General features: G+C 32.7%; 1 protein-coding gene across 1 annotated transcript in view; it reads right to left on the reverse strand.

Moving 5' to 3' along the window:
* The window catches only part of LOC113517566 (uncharacterized), a 39,658-nt gene extending 20,167 nt beyond the window's left edge, over positions 1–19,491 (reverse strand). The window contains exon 1 of the mRNA XM_026902271.3: positions 19,168–19,491. The gene's annotated coding sequence lies outside the window, so the exon portion shown is untranslated. The remainder of the gene's footprint in view (positions 1–19,167) is intronic.
* Positions 19,492–19,616: the final 125 nt, after the last annotated feature.

Raw genomic sequence — 19,616 nt, forward strand, 5'->3', positions numbered from 1 at the left:
AGTGCTATTCACATTCCCGTTTCAATGGTGTGTTATAACATTATTTTTTCCCTGTTTTAGTTTGTAAAAGGAAAAATATTGTACCTACTCTAGTAGGTACAATATTTTTCCTTAATGAACATGTTTTTATAAATTTATTTTTTATTATACATACTTAATCTATAATATAATTTTTATCGATAATCATGAATAGTTAACCGGATAGTTAATGTATCTAAAACATCTAATCTCAAAATAATAAGTATTCTAGTTTAGTTTAAAATGTTATGATTACCCGACAAAGGGAACAATTCTTTTCATGTACACAATGGGAACCCAATTCCCAAGCGTAAGTAATTTGGCTTACCGTTTGTTCCACCGGTATGGCGTCAAAAGTAACAGTTAATAAGATTTAAATAAACATAAATTTGAACAGATAGAAACTCCCATTAGTGAGGTCACAATAATATAGTATATTGTGTAGATAAGCTAGTTTTTATAAAACTGGTTTCTTAATATAAATACAACTATCAGGAAGTGCTACCGCAGAAGATATATACTTATTAATTATTGTGCTACGAAACGCTACGCTACGATTGCATCTACGGATGTTCATAATATCGTTATTTGAATGTTATTTTTTTATGAAAGAACGTAATAATTAAATTGATTGTAGATAATATGTAGTAGAAATAAATACAGTAAAATATTTTATGTTTTACAGAATATAATAAAAATATTCATCACAGCAGGTATTTTGTAAACACTACAATAATTTAAGGTTTCGTTCTACATGAAATTAAAACAATATCTGACTTCAATCGTGACAAAGTTAATACAGTGGCCAATGTGAAAGTAAAGTCACTCGTTTTAAGAAGAATCAGCAAAACTAGTATATATAATTAGTGAACATAGGCCTCGTCCATAAGAGCTTTCGCCAGTAGTTGCCACGCTTGGCAAACGGGTTGGCAATCACAGTTAAGCTTTGGTCATGTTATAAGAAGGACACTGCTGCCCTTCCCTCGACCATTAAATTATGGGCTATGATCAACAAAGGCCAATTAACTGCTGATATGATGCCGATAGTAAAGATAAAACACTAAAAATCCCATCGAATTCCTCAATTTCATTCTTAAGTAGTTTAAAAATATCTAAACTACTAGACCAATGTAATTCAAAAATGGCAAAAATATTTTTTTGAATTTAAAAATATTATAAATGTGGAGTCGTTAACTATAACTTATGCAAGTACACGGTATGCAAATGTCATTGTTTGCACTTATTACGTAGGCTTATGCATAATTTTCAATATTTTACATTACAAACCAGTATAGTAATTAGTAAGTAGGTGAGGTTTTTGAATTAAATTGGAAGGGCGTATCTGTGCAGTAGTATGCAGCGTACGGTCGGTCGCTGAGAAACAGCGGTGGGTCGGCCGGTCGGCCGGTCGGCCGGTCGGCGGACTTGGTGACCGCCCCTTAGCGGCATGTCCGTGCCGTTGTTGCTCAACACATAATTTCGGAACACTGCAACCGCAGCGAACATTGACACCAATTTCTTGAACATTGGACTACAGATTCTGATCTGATAGGAAAGATTTATTGATGAATTCTTGAAGATTAAAAAATCAACTCTATTAAAGAGTAACAATTAAAAAAAATAAAAAAAATACTATGACAAAGACTTGAATTTACAAGTTTCTAGCCTCTACGATACAGTAAAAAGTTGTAAGATCCTGTGTAGTGTGATATCAGTAATTTTCATGTTATTCATTATTTTTCAATCTACCACTAAATCATTATTTTGTTATCAATTTACTGACTAATTACAGGTATATTGAGGCTATTATTTGTTCTTTAGAAATGAAAAGCGTTGGAAAAAAATTGTAAAAACATACAGAACATAGGCTGATGATGATTATTACTATATTCCTTTTTAATAGGTTTATAAATAATTAGTTGATCAACTGCTTGTTTTTAATTTATAGTCGTTTACGCTTTTACAATGTTATTGTTCTATCCCGTAGCATTTCGTAGCACTTCTAAAGTTTTTTTTTGGTCATTAAAAGCAGTAAATAAAACTAAGCCAACAATAAGTTTGCGTTTGATGTGAGATTAGATGACCATCGGTGGCGAGTTCATTCGGCATGAGAACCCCGAGTTCCGCCTCTCTCGCACGCTTCACAATCTCACGTACATTACGTTACCCCACTTTTCTGTTTTCATTAAAACGTAGATACATATCTATAAAACGTTAACTCTATTCTTAATTTATATATTAATAAAGCATTGATTAGGTTCACACGTAACAATTTAAAAGCTCTCTGCGTATATTTTCGCTTGTACGTTCAGTCATCCAATGCGCGCGCGCCGTTCGCTCAATGCGCTCACGTACGCGTGTCGCGATTATCGACGTCGTAAATTACTTGTGATTAGCATAGCAGTCGTGGACATGGCGACGTTGAGTCGTTATTAGATTCGGCTACAATGCGACACTGCATCGTTATTAGGCGATAATTGTCACAGAAGTGTAGCGGTCGATTAACGGCAGACACAGGTGACGTACATATGTTACATACTAAACAGATCTAGGTTGCATACATTCACCTTTATCTAATCACACCTTGAAACATGAACTAATGTCGTATTATTAAATAAATAACGTTTAGTGTCTATTTATTATTAATGATACATTGTAACTGTATACTTGCTGCTGTCCCAATATTGCGGAGGTGAATTACTTATTTAGTAATTTAATCCATTATATTTTATAGCATTAGCAATTTTATGTAAACAACAATTACAAACTTTATTCTAATCGGTAACAAAGTACATACATTAATTTTAATCATTACGATAATACTATACAAAAGCCTTATTTGCCGTTACTTACGTATGTATGGCATGTATATCTAAACAATTAATTTGATTCACGTAGTAGAATGGGATAAAACAACATAATCAAGGTAAGAGAGTGATGTGGAAGTAACCCGGTAGGGCAGGGCTTAGTCCCTGGGGGACGACTGGGAAGATGGTAAATATTAGTTTCCTTCATGAGGTAGTTACGGTTCGTTGGCCCGCACAAATTTTGTGCCAGAAAATACACATAAGTATGAGCTATCTAGGCTACTTCATCTCAACGCGTAACAGTGCTTGAGTTTTTTAAACATTTTACATTATGTGTGTTATCGCTATAAACGCATCGGATCACTTTGATATTATACCGACTGTGTCTACTATGCAAACCTTTTTAGCCAATTTTATTTTAGACTAGATGTTCCCAGTGTTTGCTCTGTGTGAAACCGGTTACCTTCTGGTTCCGTACAAATTTCGAAAAAATCACAAGTTTTCTGATATTCTCTGAAAGCTCTAACCTACATAACAACCTCCATTACAAATTTATATATTTTTAGATACAGTAGCTTCTTTTGTGCTTTAAACTGTCCTCCTTCTGACCTCTGTTATATTAAAATTGTTAAATAATTTTTAAGCAATCATAGTCAAATAAAGTAAATTTCAATCAATTCCGATAATGGGAATTGATTCATAAATTATTTGTAAGAGTTAATACATTCCATTAAATAAATTAATGATTACTTATTTGATACATGAAAGTAAATCAACATAGAAAATAAAAGTATAATTCTATAATATAGGATATAATTTTAAAAGTAAATAATATTATCAAGTAATACGTGCATGTGCAGTGCGTCATACTCTATCACGACTCCCGAAGACGCGCACGTCGCGTCGCGATATCAGAGAGTTCGCAAAAGCACGCACGTATTGACAACGTAGTCCGAATAATTTAGGTAAATCCGCTCTAGACGACTCATTACCGTTACACATCGCGTTAATGTTCTGTGCGGACTTTCTTACGAATTATCTTATTTCCATGCTATTTCGTGTTTTCGATTTATCTGTACCAGATTGACGTATACTGAGAGAACTTTGTCGCGTCCATTAAAATTTCATTCACATCTTGAAAGAATTCCATTAATTTGTTGCGATCAACGTTTTTAACCTTTGTAATAAAACGTATGTTCACATAAGAATATACTTTTGGCGTTAGAAGATTGTAATCACTTAACAACTGTGTTTCCATGAGCTTTTAATGTCACATTGACCGTCCAAGCTCTTGAACTCACGAGCCTTACTTGTATGCACTATAATGTGTGTGCATGAGAAGAGCAAAACCGTAGTGTGTGGCTGTTGCTAGGCATACGTTGAATTTGCGATTGTTGGCCCGCGGCCGCGGCGCTCACACGATGAGCGTTGCCCCCGTGCGTCGCCTGCTTATTTATACATAATACAATCCAACAGGTACGTTCCAGCTTGCCGTTTACTGACACCTCTCACGATATACCATACATTGTTTTCTCCATTATGTCATAGTATATTGTATATGACATGACAAGTAATTTGCGAATCCAATAATAAAATAATTTTTCCTACCGTTCATGTAATAATATTAGATCTTTTCGCTCTTGACATGTGTAAATCGTGTACGTATTTTATAAGAGCTTCTTAAATATATCACGATCACTTTGTAAGGAAGAATCTCAATTTTCGATACACCCCTTACAGATATGCGACGTGTTGAGATGACACGTGTCTCCCCCGCGCCTTTGCAGCCCTCTGGGACTTGACCGCTTTCTGACACTAGCTATTAGGGCGACCGCTGACCCATGGCAATTATGCGCCCCTCCCATTGGCATAGCTGATACCTCAGTGTTAGAAACCGGTGACCTTTGAATCTCACTCTCTGTTGTGCGCAAATCTAATTATACATATTTTCCTTTTACCATATGATTTCGATGAATAGTTCTGCTTTGCTGTGTTAACAGTAAATTTTACCAGGAAGTGAATGCTCTCATCGTGATGTCTATTGACTTGCATTCGCAACCATGTTCCAATGCTTCGTGTTGAACAGTGTTTACGAGCGTCTGACCGATAGCTAACCGACCAGCCAGTCATTACTGGCCATATCTCTATGTAAGGAATGAATGGCAAATACTTACAAACAAACTTCGGAACTTTGCTTGAAATGAGCTTGTGCAGGCACGTAGCAGAAGATTACATTTCCTAACTACCTTTACCGTTAACTGTTTTACTACCTAAAATGTGATTAAAAAAAAATATGTACATGAAAATTTGTATTGATCTAAAACAACTTTAATATTCCATTCTATTTTTTTTATATACTATAAATTTTAACAGAAAACATTAACTATAAGACTTTAATAGTTAAATAGGTGGCTATTTATTATATAAAGTAACTGCATAAGCCATGCTATGTCTAATAAATTCAATGAAGGTACCTATAATCGCAACAATTCCTTTGTATTCACAGTAAAAGTGCCTTGAAGGGAACTAGTTCTGGTACAAAAACGACAATAATGAGCTCTAGGCATGGAATATTTATATATCACATTATCATATTACACGGGAACCGTGGTCATCGCTTAGAAAATTATACGATTCATTTTCACTTGGAAACCGCAGAGGAGCAAAAAACTATAAAAAAAGGTTATATGGATGGGAAGGCTATTCCCGCACATACATTTGAATTATGGTTCACTTGTGTAAGTAATTGAGAAGCAGTAATTATATTGGCGTGATAGCTTAACGATGCATCCTGCAGTAATTAGTTATCTAAGAACCAACTTTATTAGGGTTGTAAAGAGGATGTTATAAAACCTGGTTAATCAACTGTCTACTATCTTCATAAAATTTCTAGTGGTTATTATGGGCTTTTATTATTAATATATATATTAGGCTTTTATTATTATTATATATGTAATCAACGTACATGAACCCATGAGTTATGACTCATTATGTTAATAATGGAGCATAAATACGTATTATTTAAAAGTTATATAAGTAGACATGTGTATTATATATTTAATGAATAGAAGGAAGCGTTAATAAAGATGACAGCGCAGTTGCTATTTTTATTGTAATTTTATTATTTAATTGATTGATTGATGATTACAACTATTCATCATATGGGCCATCAGCTTGTTTACTATTTCAAATAATATACTATAATATATAATTAAATATGTACAAATAATATATATACACATATCATGTAGACACTTACGTAGTAAAGCACAGACATTACTTACAAGTTTGATAAAGTTATAAGACAAGAATCTCAAGAGGCTTTCAGTTTTCCAAGTTTAATGCACTTCTCGTGGACTTGTTCGGTCCTGCCTCATCTGTTTTAGAGAGTGTATAATATTACACACCTTTTGCATAATAATATGTATAAAGTTTTCCATGTCTACTTTTCCTCTTATACATGCATTCTCTTATATGTATATGAAATTATTATTCCTGTTAGAAGTATTTTTCTAAATGAGAATATAAAATAATATGAAAATAGTCGATGGTGGATTGTCTCTATCTTTTTTCTTCTGTCTACGATTACACGATAGCTTCCTTACCCTTATTGCCGGAATAATACTACTATTTATTGTACACACACACACATATATATATATATATATTTGGACTAAACATCATAAGAGTATTGTAAAACAATGTATTTTTTTTTGCTGTTGTAAATGTATTAATTTGAAGTAGTTATCTTTATAATTGGCTCTAGTAAATAAGTCTTACTTTTTACTTCTTGACTTTGAAAAATTTGAAATTTTGTGTTAATATTTATGATGAAACGACTGATTTAAGGATCTATAAGATCTTGTAAATACACAATTATGATGAATAAATGATTTATGATTTACGAATTGAGTAGTATTATTGTTATTGTAGTATCAGCGTTTACCAGATCATATACTCAATCTGCTAAACGCTGATCTGCCATCTATAGGTCACTTGTCAGGATAAAATGTGTCCAATTTGAAGTTGGAGCAAACTATATACATTTACAAAATTTTAATTAACTAAATTAAAATCAGTGGTTTGTAGGATTAGTGTAGACTAAGATCGTAACATGGAAATTTTATATGCTAAAACAATAGGTACACATTACTTTAGATAATTTTCTAATGACAACTAATTAGTTATATCTTTGATAAATAAACTTCGATCTAAAATAACGGATCTTAGCGTAAAGCCGGGTTAACATTAGATAATCAGATTCTGTCTGAATTGAAGCATTCATGTGTTCAAAATCACTCGTCACTTTGGATAAATTACCCTTCGACTGGGGTCACCTTATGCGTGCAACGGCGACCCACATTTGAAGGATTACAAGTAGCTGCCGAGAAAATTTACCGCTAACATCGCCATATAAGCTGCATGAATTTTAGGTCGCTACAAGCATAGCATGCTCTTGCCCCGACATCTGTGCAAATATTGATTTAGTAAGTCGGAGTCACAATAGCGGCGGTTGGAACGCGCCCGCGCAATCCAGCGCATCGTTCTAGCTAGAACAGTAAGTACATTTTCGCCCTTCTTACATTTGCTCACATTCAAAGATGTGCACACAGATTAATGTTATGTAAATATATACAGATTATTATTTACCTACTTATTTATTTTCTTAGCAACGCAGCACTGATGCCTATAATTGTGCCTGTCCTAATTATTTTTCACTTGTACCGTGTACATATTCCCATTTATATATTTTATTTTATTTTATTCTATATTTGAAATAAAAAGATATAGAAATACCTGGCAGATAATAAATAAAAGTATCTAAATATTTATATTTTGCAATACAATGAATGATGCTACTTTTACAAAGCACTTTAATGTCATCTCGACCTCGATAGTAACTTTACTAATATTTCTGATCACTAAGCGGAAGTACTTAAGTTTATATGTATATCGCTGTTATTACAGTTACAAAAAAAGGGGTATTCGTTCCGTTCGTTCGAAGTTCTGTTGAGTATATTTCTGCAAAAAAAATTAAAGCATACATTTCATATTTCCGACCAATTCTCTAGAGATGGTAAATCAGTTAATAAACCTGATTAAATCGTGACACGGCAATCTTTATCCAGTTATCATGTTGTATTCAAAAATATTTTGCGAAAAAATAATAAATTGAATTACTGCAGCTTAGCTCTTCAGTTATATATAATAATAAAAAATATTATTATAATATTTATACGACATATAAATAAAAACTGACTTCAATTGCGACAAAACTAGTTATTTTGATCTATAAACTAAACTACTGGACCGATTTTAATAAAATTTCTAAGGGACCAATCTGTAAGTATTTACTTTAGATAAAAATTTACCAAATCGGTTTACAACTGACGAAGTTATGAGGTAACAAACATAAAAAAAAATACAAGCGAATTGAGAATATCCGTCTTTTTTTAAGTTAGTTGAAAATGGAACTAATTGCTTATCTTCAAATTATGATGTGAATTGTCTTTCATTATGAAATAGTGGACAGTTAAAATTGGGACGCAGAATACTGTATTTGCCATATAATAAAAATGTTTTCTAAAGTAAAACTCACTTAACACTCTTTTACGTGAAACAATGGTAAGATATGCATATTATAAAATTAAATTCGCCATTGGTAAAACACTTCTTAATGACAACCTTTATTATAGTATAAACATTCGCTAATTAATATATTTTTATTAATAGTATTATTCACAATTTAGTTCAATATGAAATGATAGCCTTAATACATTTTAACGTATTTTATATTTCTTTACTTTCATTATGAACGGTTTACACTACTGAAATACTCAGGTGGACAAAAGAGTATGAAACAAAAGAACGAGAATATAAAATTGGTACACTGACCGCGACCCAGACCACCCTAGTAACCGACGTATTTTTACTACGAGTATATACGATCTTCGTAATACAGCGGAAGCCAGGTTGCTTTTTAAAATAGTTCCTATTTACTATTGTATTGCGTAAAAAATAACGAATACTTCTAATATATGATTTCTATTTGTATATTTCTATTTGTAGTCATAAGTTTAATCTAATTAAAAACAGATGGATATAACCTAAGCTTACCAGAGTGTATTTTTTGTAATTTAAAAATGTATGCACAGTATTTTTATTTGCCGTGTGGTCCTCGCATTAAGTCCATGCTGTAAATATTTTAATGTGTGCAAAAGTATAAATAAATAAATACTAGGTACATAGAAATGAAAGAAGCTGGAACATGTCGTTTAACAATATAAACAAATTTAAACGTTAGCTTTTTTTCAATAAGTACCAATATAGTAACATTGTAACAAATATAATAAAGCTTAATATCAAATTAAAATTCTACTTGGTACAAAATAATCATACAAGAAGGGTGGGAGACAGGAAATTATCTTGTTTCCTGGTATACTTATTGCATTACATGCAGTATTAATGGCGGTTTGATACCGTTATTTCAATACGGCAATTTTTAAGTACCCACTTATTGAAACAACATGCACTTATTATTCAATGATATCGTTATAAAGGAATCAGACCAATAAATTACCAGTCGCTAACATTAAGAAGTTGATTATAACTGGACTTAATTTTCAAAAAATGTTGTATTAAATTAGTTATGTAACATCGATTGGTTATTGTAAATGTAAACAAAACCAAAGTGAGGAAACGTTGAAGATTACGTCACTCCTATAGTTATCAAACTTCCATAATAACCATCATCGTCTTACTTTTTTTCTTGACCTTATAAGAACGGCAAACGGTCGTGATTAGCTCCAACATCAAGATATTGAATGAATACGTCTAAAAATTATCATTATTGGTATGGAAAAAACAGACGCCAAAAAAATTCCTATGTTCTTTCAAGGTGAAGATGTCGGCGCACGAATCTTTTAAAGCAAATTCAGGGAAGCGCCACGAATCAGGAAGTACCCGCGAAATATAAATTAATACTATTAATTTAATGTTCACTGCAATACTCTTGTCTATATGTATCAAAATTACTCTTAAAAAGATCGTCTCTAGTATACAATTTTAAAGACCAACCTTCTTTCCCAAGATAATAGTCGAAATATGTAAACTCACATTTTTATTAAGACAGTGATCCTTTCTTTCTCCTCGAAATCCTTTGTTACAAAAAACAATACCAACAGAAGAGTAATTTAGGAATAGACAATGTAACGTTGATATAATATAATGAAATACTGTAAATTAACATTGTTTGCTAAAATTTGAGTAATATAAAGGTTCTATTCCGATATGAAAAACTAAACCCAATAAATATGATAAGACTTATCAATTTATTTTAAACTATAAGCATACGTAGTGTAATAATTTGAAGAACACTATAAACATTGCAAAAAGTAAGTTACTTATGTTTTGTTTAATACAGGAAAATAAACAGACATAATGAAAAATCTATGTAGAACAAAAAAGCGTATACAACAATTACATATTATATTTGACTATCTTGGTTGTATAATAGTTGAACACACTCCCTCAATTTCTGATGTTTATGGGTTCAGTGCCCACATCATATAAATACGTGGTAAATGCAAATGTACCACGTATTTTTTATGTATAATATGCATCTATTTACAAAATAAAATATGGTTATGTGCTTCTATCAGTATATTCAGTACAATCCTTGCGTAGTTGAGACTAGGTGACACTTTGTATCTAGTCCTTAAATTAATTATAAATATGAAATATTTGTCCTGACTGACTAACACTAGCAAAACAATCTGTATAAGAAAAAAAAATATCCGTAATTCTTATGGGAACGAGAGAAACGGTTACGCGCTAGTAAAACTGTCACTTATAAAATAAACAATTTGAATTTGATAACGATCTCTTAGAAAGCATTTTTCTTCGGAGATGTTTATTGATTTCCGTTACCTATTCGTTTTCTTTTGGGTATTCTCCAAATGTGAATAATTCATGTGAGGATTCAGTTGACATATTACTTCCACTGAGACCCTCCTAAGATTAAAGGAAAACGAACAGTGCACGTAGATACTTCATGCTAATGCAATGAATAGGGTGAATTTCGCAATTTTAGAGGGCGTTAAATATATTGGAAAAATAAGAACTTAATAAAATTGTAACACTGACTGCAATATTATTATTTTTAACATCTCTAACGCTCTTTAAGTTATATTTAACGTTACAAAGCTTAACCACTGCAAATCATTAGCTTCTTTAAAAAGAGATTTCGCAAGAAGCATTCTAATGGACTGTTTTGCTGTTTAAGTACAAAAATACTATAAATGCCTAATGTGTAATGTGTGTCGCCAAGCGCAACTATAGACGCGGCCAATGTCGATGTCGATGGTAGACCGCAGCGACAGCCACAGCTACAGCCGCTAGCCTCAGTCGAGGTGCATGAGCTTTACCTACTCGTAGGACAATGACATCGTACGTTCCGCACGATAAAACAACCTGGATGTTATGAAGTCTTACCAGAGCCTTTTTATTAACATAAAAACTGTTAGATACTAGTTCTAATTGCGTCATTAAAAGTTTCATGCTTGTTTCGCGAACGCTGAACTGTTTTAGAGCGTTCACCGAATGTTTACGCAGGTGAGGTGTTACAATATTACGGTACCTGACAATGAGAGGTGTTTCACAAAATACACATTAAGAAATTTCCAATAACAGAAGCTTTATTTGTCGGTCACGAAATGAGGTAAAGGTTGTTGTTTAAACATAATCGGAACGATTTATATTTTAGATGCGAACATTCCCCGCAGTTTTGCGATTTTCCTTTAAGTTGTTTACTGTCAGCCATATACTCAATGCATTACAAATAGATGATGGCCAATGCTGTGAAACTTTTAATGCATACTTAAAAGCTCAAAGAGGTTTGTTTGAACACAAACAATGAGTTAGTAGTTAGACAGAATCCTTATTCTCTCACGCCTCGCGCTCATCACGGGAGGGTGTCGGACGTTATACAAAGCGTGTGGCGAGTACTGCAGACAAACCTTAACCGAAGCAAACGTCATATCGGTACAAATACTAATTGGTAAAAGACCTATTCAAACACAACATGAGAATTTTTACTCGGTAAATGGTAAAGTGGACACGGTTGTTTGTTTTGTTATTTAGAGTGTGGGTGCCATGAGCGTGGGCACCACCGAGTCAGGTTCTGGGATACAAATACATAGGAAAGAGTGTTTTTATTTATAACTATATCATGTTACAAAAACCGTTTATTCGATCTAGTATTCGATAATTACTATGTGTAAGATTGAGTCTTCCAATTCATCACATTAATTGCAACTATTTATAAATAGTTAAGTAATTGCTTAGATATTCCTCTACCTACCATTAACAACGGTTTAAGAAATAAGATTGTAAAACTCGTAAAGCATAAAATCAAAGTAGGCGATATTGTTCCCACGTATATTAATTTTTTTAACTTGACCCAATAGAATGGAGTAATAATATCAAGTTAACACGATGAGATTTGGCACAATGACGTCAGTACTTTCACGCCTTATACGAAACTGATTGACACGAAAGGAGATAACTATTGTAGTAAAAAACTTAGACAGACAAAAAACTCGGGCTAAGTAACATCATAACCTACATTCCATTGGTGGTACTGAGCACCTAACGCTCTTCAAAGCTATTGAATGTGATTTTTAAATACACTCCACGTAGGGCCATATTCGTGTGTTTTCTCTTTATCGGTCATTGTGACTGGCATCGCGGACGGCAATATTCTGATATTGATATTCAAGTGACGACCCGACGCGAGGTTCTTACATACTCGCAACCACTGTTCGTTACATTGGGGACCGATAACCATCCTACCGTCTAACAATACTTCTTCATTGTTTCGCGAACAGATAAGACTTAACGTCCCGTCGGGACTATGACTCTTGCAGCAAAATTCTGGTAGAGCACTACGTAACTTATGCTACGTATAACGCAGATATATAAAGTTCTTATGTTATATGGGTACCTATATGAGGTATGTTTACGCTATGTTTTATATAGAATAGACAGATAATTCCAAATGCCAAGATCTCTCTGAACATATATATAATTAAGTATCTATTATAAAAAAAATATTTACGACATACTTCTTTGCATTTACAATATCTTCAATCAGAATTCCTGTATATACGACCGTTAATATTTACAGATAGTAATAGAGCTTATAATGATTGTCACGATATTTTCATTTCATTACGTTATCACGAAATGCACGGTTTGATAGTTACATAATTGTAGTGCGCGAAAACTGTCTATTGATGATAAAACTCTTGAATATACCATGAAATCAAAGTCAAGTCACGAAATTACGATATAGCAAGTGAAACAGAAACGGTTTACGAGCTTTTTTGCGACATTTTTGTGGTCCGGTAATAACGGTTTTAGCTCCTACTGCGGCGGGTCGCGTCATCACAGAGCCCAGTGCACTCACGCTACTGACTACCCAGTTCATCTTCTAAACTGGGTACTGGCTATGTTTAGCACTATCATCATCAACATCTTATTCAACATTTTAGATACTTGTCCTTATTATTATTGCAAAATTATTATATTTTAAAGCAAAATATTTCGATTCGTGAAAAACTAACATTGGTCAAGTGCTGTTATGGGTATTTCATTCACCATAGTCGACAATAAAACCATAATCTATGCTACCCCATTGTGGCTTTTGATTCTTACGAATGTATAAACCCTATAGAGCTAAAGTATGTGTGTAAATATTAAATGTGAATGGCGACACATGTGCGTCGAGTGTGGCAGGTTGTGCGGGTCAATGGCACCTGCGAGGCCCAGATTCAGTTCCCCATAAGTTGCTATTTTCTCAGGAAGCAGCGGCAGTGCGTGGTTCAGCGTCACCGGCGACAACGACGCGAGCGCATTCTGTCACGGCGGGACTGCGCGCACGCATATTGAAACGCGCTTTCATTAATGCGAAGTCAGTGGAGAAGTTTCTAAGATTTAGGGACGCTTAATTTTATAACCTCCATTTATACGATGGTTATGTCTTGGCATGGATGGGTTAAATTACCGTTTATCATTTATTCTACTGACTCAGATTTTAACTGTAACGCAAACATACTGACAACATTTGGCAAAGGCTAGCATGCTATTTTCGTTAAAACCTATTAACAAAGTGTCGGTTTTAGCATTGTCATATTTTTTTAATTCACAAAAAATGGTAACGCTCGAAGGAAGAGCGTAATCCAGCTATTTAGCTCCCGTCAACTAGCCGTATTTCCGCGCTCTAAGTGTTAAGTCTTTGAAACAAAGAAATCGGAAATTCAGTGACCTTGTCAATGTGGCATCATTAATGAATCGCCTTTGCTTGTTTACACAGCGCAATGATTTGCTCGCATGAGTTTTTGTTATAACTATCAACAGGATTTATAATCGATGGATACACTCGTAGATATATTTAAATATTAAATATAACGGCATAATCTGCATTTACAAAAGATTAAAAATGACAAAAAATATGTAGCAGGAAAGTCTTGGACAAAAGTTTTATGAATCTCGGATCACTAGGAAAAGTTTTTGGAAATCCCTCACGGGCTTTTCCGTCTGAACAAAATATTTCTAGTATTCCGTAGCGCAACGTAATTTATTATACATTTTTTTATTTATTTATAATATTTTTTAAACTATAAATATCATTTATTTATAAAAACAAATTGGTAAACCGTGACAAACTTTCTATGAATCTCTATTATCCTTACTGATATAATAAATGTGAAAGTTACTAATATATAAAACAAAGTTTGTTTGATCTTATAACGCTTTAACTGCTTCCAATTCCAATCACTATGAAATTTGGTATATACGTGGATATGGAGAAGGATATAGGCTATTTTTTATTCCGGTCAGTATACATATCCCGGTCATGCGGGCGAAGTCGCAGGTAAAAGATAATACTAGCTTTTATTACAACATACTGTTGTATTCGACTCGGATATAAAACCTATCAATTGCAATAATAATTAACTTAATCTGCGCAGATGTTGCATAACATATTGATGCAAAAGACACTTTGAAAATTCAAATGTATGAAAATTTTTATTTTCTTTCTTTTTATTAAATAAAGAAAACCCTAAACAATTTTTTATATTAATACAAATCACAGATATAATACTGCCTTTAATTACTCCATCACAGATTACAGTAGTGAGCGTTGTTATTTGCCTTTGGTATAATAATAATAAACATATTAATTACAATATGTTTATGATTATGAAATAAATATTTCTTTGTGAAAACTATTATTACAAGTTCATAATGTAAAACGAACTGATAAATATGACAACCAAATCTGACTATACAATTAAGTTGATTCTGGTGCCTTGCATTTAATTGCTAAGAAAATTTATTACATTTAACGTGAGATAAGATTCGAGTGCGTGTCGATTGTTCATGCCTAAAGCTACATGGCGTAGCTTTAGGCTAATATAATAATAATAGATTGGTGTCTCATCTATAAATAAATATATAAAATATATATGTAACATATTATTTTGTATAGGGATCCCATACTTAAAAAATGCAGTTTCAATATATATATATATATATATATATTGAAACTGCATTTTTTCTTTATAAAAAAAAAACTGCTTACTCGGAAACATAGATAATATTGTGGTAAAATTGTAATTAAAATTGTAAAATCTACGCTAAAATTCAAAATAGACTGATAACCGTTAGAAACAGTTGTAATTAAACGTTCATAAGTTAAAAAAAAAAAAGTTACAATGACCGTTTATCATCAGACTGGTAGTATGGTTGTTTGCCATCTTCGTGATATAAAAAAGTCACAATTTGTCAATGTAGTAACAAATATTGAAAACGAACTTTAATAATACATAATAACAAGGGGCGTGTATACGGCGGACGCGATTGAGGATGCGGATGCGACGGCGGCGTCGGCAGCGCGGCAGCTCGGGCGCGAACGGTGGCGCGGCGTCCACTGGTGGAACCTTCACCCTGCACTTGAACTCTTGCGCGCGGACTGCACTCACGGCAGACTTTGCGCAATCAAGCGGACCAAAATTTACGAATCGCACTTGATGCTAACGATTATTCTAAATAGAAATAATTTATTCCTAACTGAATGCAGGCTAAATGGAACAAGACAAAAAATCTCAACACTTAAAGCCGAGAGCTTTAATTGCTTTACATGCAATAAAAAAGAAGGCCACAAATTGAATAATTTGAAATGAATATAAATCGTATATGCTGTAAAAACCTCAGAAGTATGGTTGTCTGTATCTCTGATATAAATTTTTTAGAAATAGTAATAATCCATTTATATTTAAACTTTATTTTCTTAATCGATTCAGTATCTTATAGAAATTAAAAATCTGTAGCCATCCTCTTGACGTTAGATTACTAGAAATAAAATAAAAAAATAGTTATACATATCTTTTCTCACACAATTTATAAGACATGTGTTTTCTTGATTTGACAAATCTATCTACATTATTATAAAAAATATTGGCTGTCAAAAACAAAATATTAAGCTCTATTAAAATTTTTTCTCCATTAGCTATGAACGAGAAATAAAGTAGTTTTAATTTTACAGCTTCCAATATATCTGTACATTTTAGTTTTGAGGTCATATTTTATTCAAAAGGTTAAAAGTCACGACTAAGTATCTAGATTTTCAAAGGAAATAAAGTAGTGACTTGCATTTGAAATACGACGATAAAATTTTTACGTTTTTTTAACCAGTCTCCTTTATAGCGGTCACTCTAACTAGCAGTTTTTTACACCAGTTTCATACGAGTATATAGCAAAAACTGGAATTTCATTGGCTACGTTGTATGGGGAAAGTTATTAGCGATTTCTGAAAAATATAATAATAATAAAGATACTTGTATAATATATATATTTTAGTAAACTCAGTTGGTTAGTATAGTTAGCAATCAGACCAACTGGCATAAAAAAGTGTATGATAATAATGAATCATAAATAATAGTGAGAAATTGAATGAGTAAATGGAAATACAGCTTAATTTAAATTCAACTTCGTAATGTTAGGTAAAAGTTCATTTTTTAATTATGTGTTTTTTAATTATTATTACCTGTTATTATTAATATTTTGGTACGTTCTAAATATCTACTATAAAGTAATAGATTTTTTTAATATTACAATAACATAAAGAAACGCTTTTCGAATAAACAAATATAAATGCCAGGATATCTGAAAAACGAGAAAGAAGAGGAAAATATTTAATTAAATAAATTAGAACGATTATCCAAGGTATAGTCGTAAAGAAATAGAAATAGCAATGGTTGTCCCAGTTTCGTTCATCCCGGAGTCCTAATTTTCTTTCTCTCTCGTAACACATCAAGATAACAAATGGTTATACCCGTATATCATAAAAAAATCTACATTTATACATAAAAATATAAACTTGAACATATCTTACAAGGAAAACAACCTTATATTATTATGTAATATGAAAGATTATATATCGTTTAATTAACAAGTTGTCCGACAACCTCTACAGCGTAATATTATTGAACTTTACGCCTTTTAAAGGAGATTTTTTCTTTATTGTCAGAGATTAAGACATTAACCGACTTTAAATAAGGAGATGTTTCTTTAGAACCTTTGACTATCTGGATATTCGTTGCCTAATTGCCTATGACAACAAGATACTACAGTTTTAGATCTAATTGGTGCAGATATTTGACATTTATTCTATTATAAAAATGAACTTAATTGTAAAAAGTAATCACACGAATTATTTAATTTTCAAGTAAAGGGTTCTTTGTCTTGTTTTATATTATACTTAAATAAAAAAGTGAAAATAGTAATACCTCATTGAGTTTCAAGTTTACTTGTGCATGACTTAAACATTTTTTGCTTTGTTTCAAACAAAATTCATATAAGTTAAAGTCATCGTGATAAATCAAGCGTTAAATGTAAAGAAACTAACTCGAAGTAAATCCACAGAATAATTTTTATAGGTAAATATATTTTACAAATTGTTTCTATCAAAATTATAATATTATATGTTATTCTGTCAAACATTGATGCGATTCCATTTCAATCTACTTTGTAAGTCCAATCGCGAATGATTAGTGGTGGCGACTGTGAAATATCAAATCGGCCACGGTATTTCCGCGGCACGCGGCTGCATCAGATCCACTCACGCGATCCACTTCGCTATTATTAACTTTATGCCAATTCGACGATTATTAATCAATTATAGACGTCATTTTATTTAACAATTAATCTCACGGCATGAACTTAGTTTTTGACGAATTAACAATAAATTGTGGCTATTTTTTAAATACATCACTTAATTTAATAAAATATTATTTGGGTACTCACATAATATTTTATTTAATTGGATGTATAATGCAATATTTTTTATTTTTTTTTTATAAATAATAAATATACTTAACTATTAGATATTTTAAGATAGATACAGTGAGGTAAGTAATTGCTTTTAATAGCATTTCAACTGTACCTCTGTGCATGTGGAAATCCGGTAGTCAATTGTAAATGAAAGCTTCACTTTTTTTCTTAGTTGACTATACGGTATTAACTTTACCAAACCAATTTAAATTGTTAACTGTTTAGCTACATTCAAATCTGAATACAACGTGATCACAATAATTGAAGAGCTAGTGGAATAACGTTGGTGGGAAACATGCATAAAATTGAAACGAGTCATTAAATAGATTCATGTATTAAATTCACCACTTATATATTGTATTCGTAGGTGATAGATTTAATTTCATTAATTTAACTGCCTGCCTACAAGCTACAAAATACCTACAGCGTTTTAAATTTGGCTACGCTTATCATGATAATAGTAATTATTTTAAAAATTCTGAATAATGGTAATAAAAATTACATATAAGTGCATTTTACAATTGTTATCGCCTACGTGTACTTGCAGAATACGTCGTTTTTTTTTTAATTATATATGGAGAAACTGTTATTAAGAGTCATTTGATTGTTGTTAATTTAATACCCACAATTACATAATATTATTAAATTAAGTCTAATATACAAGTAAAGTTGATAATAAATAATACAAATCATTCTAATATTTATTCGTATTGCGTGAGATAAGCGTCGGTACAGGATACAGGTAGAGCTGCAAACTGCAATGTAGGAAAAGCTCTACCGGCCGACCGGCTTTTTCAGACGCTTCGTTCAGATGCGGCGTTATTACACACATTTATATATATTTGACACTTAAATTCATCTTGAAAAATATGCTTTTTTGGTGTATTAGATTTTTGTATTGTTTTTTATTTAAATTATTTAAGTATTATGTAAAAAAATCACTCACCTCTCGTTCAAATAAAAATAATGTTCGTTTCCACTTGATGATCGACAGGATAATAATACAAAGGTGTCTAGTATGTGTGAGTGTTGTCACTGAGCAAGGGTAGTTAGTCAACAGTTAGATGTCGGAGCGTGATGCTTGCGGCGCGGCCGGGCCGGCACTGACGCGAGGCGGGCGCTCGCGCGGTCCCGCCGCTCTCGGAGGCTTCGCGGCGCGAGCTTTCAGCGACACACGATCCGCACGCACTGCACACTGCACTCGCCCTCTTCTACCCACGCGTTGCGATTCTCTCGATCGTCTAATGTTCCGAGCGCCCGACGTACGTTTGAACTCTTCGCGGTGTCCGCTTTAGCGTATAAATATGAAGCTCGGTGGCGGGGGCTGGCGTCTTACCACGACGCATCGCGAATCCACATCGGCATAAATTGAAGATGCAGTTGGTGTCCTCCACA

The sequence above is a fragment of the Galleria mellonella genome, unplaced genomic scaffold, assembly GCF_026898425.1.
Source record: "Galleria mellonella isolate WM207_F2 unplaced genomic scaffold, CSIRO_AGI_GalMel_v1 utg78, whole genome shotgun sequence".
Classification (NCBI taxonomy): domain Eukaryota; kingdom Metazoa; phylum Arthropoda; class Insecta; order Lepidoptera; family Pyralidae; genus Galleria; species Galleria mellonella.